This window comes from Pteropus alecto, unplaced genomic scaffold (genome assembly GCF_000325575.1).
Source record: "Pteropus alecto unplaced genomic scaffold, ASM32557v1 scaffold185, whole genome shotgun sequence".
Classification (NCBI taxonomy): domain Eukaryota; kingdom Metazoa; phylum Chordata; class Mammalia; order Chiroptera; family Pteropodidae; genus Pteropus; species Pteropus alecto.
In genome coordinates this window covers 3,270,091-3,277,210 of record NW_006438088.1, presented here as the reverse complement: position 1 = coordinate 3,277,210, position 7,120 = coordinate 3,270,091, and the positions used below count along the sequence as shown (strand labels likewise).

General features: G+C 36.9%; 1 pseudogene; it reads left to right on the top strand.

Moving 5' to 3' along the window:
- Positions 1–6,433: 6,433 nt before the first annotated feature.
- Positions 6,434–6,552, top strand: LOC112482623 (annotated as a pseudogene).
- The last annotated feature ends 568 nt before the right edge of the window (positions 6,553–7,120 follow it).

The following is a 7,120-nucleotide window of genomic DNA, read 5'->3' as shown; positions in this document are numbered from 1 at the left end:
TAGAGCTTGGACCTTGAGAGGACTATGCTCATGGTAGAAGTGAGAATTACAGTTAGGCAAGAAATAAACCTTGCCTTACAAAGGGGATCGTGAGAAAATTTTCCTCTCAGGTCCAGAACTAGTGAAGAGAAAAATCCTTCTTTGAATTTTAAAATATCAAACCGACCCTTGCAGTGCATTTGAGATATGAATTCACACTACCTGGGTGTTTCAAAACTCCTCATAGAGTTTAATTCAAAGTGGTAGCAGGCAATTGGCAGAATCTAATGCAAATCTCTGTAGGATTCACCTTCAACCCAGGTCTCAGAGAAAAATGAGCAGCTCGCTTTCAAAAGTCATTCAACAAACATGGAAATTAAAAAATATATATATAAGGTTGGATACTAACAGAAGCAACTGTCTACAGAGGAAAAAAATTCAAAATTAACCCAGATATTGAAAATATCAGACACTTAATACGTAGTAGCAATTTTTAATAAAAGAGAAATTTGTAAATATTATCAGGGACTAAGCATATTTGCAAAGAAGCCAAATAAATCTTCTAGAAATGAAACAGTAAATATTAAAATAAAACATTAAATAGAAAATTAGATGGCCAATTAAATATAGCTGAAGAGAGATTTTTTGACCTGAAAAATAGATATGAATAAAATATCTGGAACATAGTTTAGAAAGACAAGGCAATAAAAAGGTTAAAATACACATAAGTATTAACATACATAGTAAGTTACCTATGACATGCATCACTGTCAGAAAGTGATTTGAGAGGCAGAAGACCATAGTCAAATTTGCTGTTGTGATAGCAGTGACCTGCATTTTGCAAAGAAATGTAGATTATAACACAAAATACTGCAGAAATTGCCAATTGCCAGCTCGCAGTAGTTGCCCTAACCTGAAAATATTAAGCTCAGTACCCACCCTTTAGTAGGTTCCAAACCAGACAGAGAGGGGGCTTGAGAGAGACACCCTTCCAAACGGAGAGGGTGTGTCCTGTGATCGAAACTTCGCAGTGCGCCCTCCTGCCCAAAACCTACATTATTTTAGTGGATAATTTCAATTATATTTTTTCTTCTTTCAACTAATCGTGATAATAACTGCAACTTATTTGGGGCTATTATATGCCAAATAGAGGGAAAAATTAAGATGGAGCTAGAGAAAATGGGAATGAGGATTGAAGGGGACTTAATTTTATTTACGAAAACGAGGTACATAATTATATGAACAACACACACGAAAAGGAAATAAAAACAAGTACATATAGTCTTAGTTTCCTATTAAGTTATACTCGAATGTAAGGTACCATTCTAAACTACGTTTATTCATATTTCTCTCCAAATGGAGATCATCTTGAAATTTTTAATGTCTATATTTTAGATATTTCTATCTAGAATCACTTTATAGATGATATCAAAAGATTGTAAGACGACATTATAAAATAGAAATTTTCAAATAGACTTCATGAGAGAATAAAAGTTTCAAAGTTCAAATAGGTATTTGATTGAGGTTTATCGGAGCTTAGCATATATTAGTTCATTTAATACTCACAAAACTAGATAAGTTACATATAATTATCATTCCTACTTTATAAATAATAGAGGCAAAAAAATTAAATAATTTTCCCAAGGTTGTACTGCTAATAAGTGATAGAATTGGCATTCGGACATGGCAATGCTGCCTCTACTGCATGTGCTAAGAAAAATGCTACCCGTGTCTCCCTTCTCCATTTATATCACCAAATTGATTCACTTCATTTTTTATTGCACATATAGAACATAATGGTCATCCTAAGAGACCGACTGGAACCTAAGGCCAGAGAATCAGGTGACTTGATGGTGGTGCAGTCCAAAGAATGTGGGGAAGAGAATGCAACTCCACTTTCCTGATTCTCACATGTGGGTTCATTTTTCTTCTGAGCAGCCGGAGGCTGAAGTATGATTCACACAATGAGACCTGCTTATTCGTGATATTTGTCAAGGTAGATTTGTCTAAATAGAGAATTATTAAGGCCTATTCAAATACAAATGTAATACTGAGTAGAATAAATAAAACGAGATTTGTTAGATAATACTGATAAAATCAGTGTAACTTGAATCAGTGATGCCTTAAATATAAATGTCTAACACTCCAAACCTCTGAATTCAATTACAATCTCATTAATACTAATACTCAAATCTGGAGAGCATCAGTGCTCCACTAACCCATGTGACAGTCCAGACCTTTTTGGAGTTCCTGTTCTTAAAGTACTTCTGGGGATTCCTAGTCTTCAACTTAAGTATATGTCCACATGTCCATCTATCATTAGGCACTTGTGACCGGTAATGAGCCATCATTGCTCAAAGGCAGCCCCTGTCAATTCTCCCCATACAGCAATAAATGCTCTAGGAGAGTGAGGGAGAGAATGGCTCTTCCCTCCCCGGTAGCTCAGTTGGGGAGGGCCAAAGCTATTTTGTCCCTCAGTATCACTAAACTTGAACCAACGTTCTATTTTCATACAGAACCATTCTTCTTCCCAGATGCTCACAGGCCCAGAACTAATATATTGATTCTGTTCCTCTGCCACATTTTCCAAGCAAGACTGCTTCTCTTGTGATCAATTTTTCTCTTTAGGCATTAGAAATTTCTGCTTAGATTCAGTCTTGCTTCATACCAATCACAAGGGCAGTTAGAATGATCTCCCTATAGCTGAAACCCTAGTTTATCAGTGTGGGAAACAAATATATTGTGGGGATGCGGGGGAAGAAATGGGGCCATTTGGTTTCACGGGATAAATTTATCTATTGGCCACTTCAGCCCTGTCAGAATACTTGTTTATGTGTGTATAGAAATGAAATTTCCTGATTGAATAGACATGTCCCTCTCCCAACAACATTGCTGCAGCCAGCTAATTTCTTTGCTCATAGTTCATTAGACTCTGGCATAAATTCCCCTGTTTTAAGCATGTTAGCTAAAATGTACCAAAGATAAATTTTACTGAAAAAAATCAAAGGGCTACTAGATTTTTTGGCACAGACTGTCTGTCTATTGTCCCCAAACAAACTTTCTTCATAGTCCTGGAGGCGTCTCCTAGGTGTCTTGTAGGTAAATCTTCTTCCACATACTGTACCATGCAGGCAGGCCCCTGGGCAGTGAGAGGGACTTTGTTTTGAGTGTTCCACATAGAATCATGTCATAGAAAAATTACTCACCACTTGTTAAAATGGTATGAAAGACTTTATTCAACGCTATTGCAATAAGGGAGAGAAATTGAACTCAGCTGCGAATTCAATAGGAACAAGTGAAGATTTGTAGCCAACAGGCAGAGTGAAGGAGTTGGTACATGGAAAATTACTAAGGCGAGCTGTCAAGGGTAGGCTGATTCTTGCTAACTGGCCTAACAGAATTCTTACTAACAGCAACCTAAGGTTGAAGCATAGTTGAGGTGGTGGTTTAAGGAGCCTGACTAAAGTTTGGTCCAGGAAGGAGTCTGCCAGTTGCTGATGCCAATGCTCAAAGTGGATCTCACCTACCTGAATTACATTCGGGCTTTGAGAGCCATGCTTTGAAAGCTCTGAAATGTAGAGAGAGATCATTTGTTTATTGAACTTCAGTATTTATTCATTAGACTTTGCTCAAGAGGTAACTTTTTAATTAACTCAATTTCAAAAGTTGTTAATTTGTAACTTTTTCAAAAAGTTATAAAAGATGCCGAAAGTGGGAAGTGTGCAAATCACAATATTTAAATAAATTGATAGTAATATTACTAGATCCCCCAAATAGCCATTTTCTTACCCATTTATTTTATAAATGATGGCTACCATCCCACTTTCGTTTCTTCTTCTACTGTACCTCTCCTTTCTCTATCTGCACTATAACCTTACCAATTTATCACTCAGTCATTCATTTACAAAAAGGATCTGGAAGCAAAATCTATTTCATCTTGTCTAATGTACTTAGGTAGGAAGTGGTTTCTGTAATTTATAAATCATGCTGCAGCTGGAAAAGACTTAAACCATCATCTCTTCCAATCCTCTCATTTAAACCAAAGTCCAGACCAATGGTTTAATTAAATGTAGGTAGTTAATACTGAGCTAAAAATAAACATAGGTTTTCATATCTTAAGTTTAATATCCACACCAACATTAAAAATAGTCATAATTACAAGTTTTTTTAAGGCCTGAACTGACAATAACAAAATATCAGTTCTTCCTGCTCTTCACAGAAGAGATGGATAGGGACCGATCACCGTCTATAAGGAGTTGTTATGATATCGGCTGGATTGAAGAGTTTCTAGAACTTCATAAGGCCTGAAATTTCAACTGGATACGTTCGTCAATATTCCTAGTCAAAGATCAATAGAAATAGTAGGAAAAGTCTTAAGCCAGTAGTTGAGAGATTTTTACCTTCTTCATGACACTGTCAGGAACCAATTGTACAATCTAAGGCAGTTTTTTAACCATTCTGCTCATAGTCCCCTCATCTGTAAAACAAAAAGGACGAGATTATTTGCTATGTCGCTTACATTGAAAATGCTGGTTTTATGTTGCTTTAAACTGGGTAGGGTGGATAAATTAACATATATAAAGGCAGCAGTTTATACTGGGCTGGTATACAATAAATCCTCAAATAAAATTAACCCACTTTCTCCCTTTCCTCTTTACTCTTTCTTCTTTCCTTCCTACCTTTTTCCTTCCTTCTTTTTTTCCTTCCTTCCTTCCTTCAAGTGTGATATGAAAGATGAGGACTGGGAGATTTATGGGGAGACTGGGTGGGCAATTAGGCATTAGAGACCAGATTGTAAGAACCACAGACTACTTACTTGATTGGAGTTTTAGCATATGCTTCTCGGATCCAAAGTGAAACTGTACAAAATAAGTTCAAAAAAATGTTTAACCATCTAACAGAAGGAATATTCTATTAACAAGTCACCAGTGTAATCAGTTTTATAGCTTTACCCTTTGAGTCAAATACAGACATGTTCTCTAAAGAATATTCCTAAACTTTGTGTTGATTTGGCATATGAGATGTCCCACACGAGCATATCACGGTGAAATATTAATGTAAAACTGGTAATTAGCAGTTTTTATTCCCCATTCAGTGGCCTTTCTAACCAAGGATCAAACACTTTGACTTCAGTATGCCCTACTTTCTTGCCAATCCCCTTACTCATCAGCCTAAGAGGCTGCGCGTTTAAATTTCAGCTATGCTCTGTTTTTAAAAGTGGGATCTAAGTCTAGTTAGATGACTGGAAAATATTTCTATCCCAGAGAAATATTCCTACCTAATTTGAGAAGGTGAGCAAAAATCCTAAGCAATGAATCTGTTTTTTGTATAGAAATCTTAGTCATTTGGGTTTGATTGAAGCATGTTTGCTTTGAATGCACTGCAGTCAACAGGATTGGAGAATGCATATGAATATGAGGCAGCTGGGAGGTTTTCCCATTCAGAGAGAAATTTAAAAGGCAATGCCACAGTTGTGTATGAGCACAAGTAGCCTATGAGAAAAGCAGTGACTAAAATAGAGCTGAGATTAACGAAATGACGCAAACTTTCTGCACTGGATTGAGCTCCATTCATTTGTACCTTTACAGTAAAGTTTAAAATTGAGCAATAACCAAAACGCAAGGCCATATGTCATGTGAGGTGGCACAGGAAAAAGTCTGTTAAGTGTCTCCTGAGAAGACTGGGAGTAACTTTCTGGAGGAGAGAAAAATAAAGTCTTTGAAATGGAGAACCCAGAAAAGATGGTGGCGCAAGCAAAAACAAATTGATTTCTCTTATTCTCAGCAAAATTTTTGAGTTTGGGCAATGGTGAACCCTAGCTGTGAATAAGCACATCAGGTCCTTCAGGAGTTGGGCAGGTATTTCAGGGAGATCCTTGAAAGGGGAGAATCTTCTAGATCAACAGGAAGCTCAGTCATAGCAAACCTACATAGCAAACCTACCCTCCACCACCTTAAAACCAGGATGTGAATGCATGAAGAAAAGGGAACTTGACAGTCCATAGGTTACAATACTCAAAAGCATAGTATTGGGAGCCAGACTGCCTGGGTTCAAATCCCAGCTCTGCCAGCTTCCAGCCATGGAACCCTTGGCAAGTTCCTTCTCCTTTCTTCTTGGAAGAAAGCTTGGCACTAGTATGTACTGAGTACATATTAACTATTATTAAAATGCCAACTAACTTATGTTGTTTTATTATTTGATACATATTTATTTTATTAATAAAACATAACCACACTGCAACAGTTCTTGTCTTAGATTTTGAATATTTCTAGGAATATCCAACAGGAGAAAAGACACTATGCTAAGCTGTGTATTGTACTTGAAAGTACCCAAAATTTTGTAGGTGTGTGGATGGGTTGAGGGGAGTCGGAGGTTGGTCCCTGTGCAACAAATACGTCATTCCCTCAACTGGGAAATTTACTGAAGAGACACTGTATAAAAAATTTTATACTTAGTCTATGGCCATGCCACTCTGAACAAGCCCAATCCTGTCTGATCTTGGAAGCTAAGCAGGGTTGGGCCTGATTAGTACTTGGATGGGAGACCAACTAGGAAGACCAGGTGCTGTAGATGTAAAACATAAATAAAAAATAAGGGATTGTAAGCTGACAAGGTCTTTGTAATCTGTGAGGTCAACCAAGGGTTGGTTTGCCTTTAAGAAAAAAAAAAAATTTATACTTAAATCTATTTTTCCAAGAAGATCCTAACTTTCATCAATTTTCAAAAGATTAGGTATTTCTAGCCTACTCATGCAAAAGCATTTTTATAGAGAATATTTTATCACACACCTACCTTTAACAACTAACTAAAAGCAGTGAATGTTACTCATAACTTAAAATATAGCTTGGTATTCAGCTCAGCTCTGACCCCACAGATGTCTGCTGGAATTTTTATTGAGGCGAGTTTGACAGTCAATATAGCAGAACACAGTCTGTGCGTGGAGAGGCCATCTTGCACTTGCTCCCCCACAAGCATGTAACATCAGCCCATCCCCCTAAAACCCAGTGCACGAAATTTCTAGGCCCATCAATTTACCACCATCAACTACTTGTTTAACACCTTTTTTTTTTAGCTCCAGTATAGAAGACTCCTGCTTTTGCTTCAAACACAAATCAAATAGGTAAATGTAAGTAGTATAATA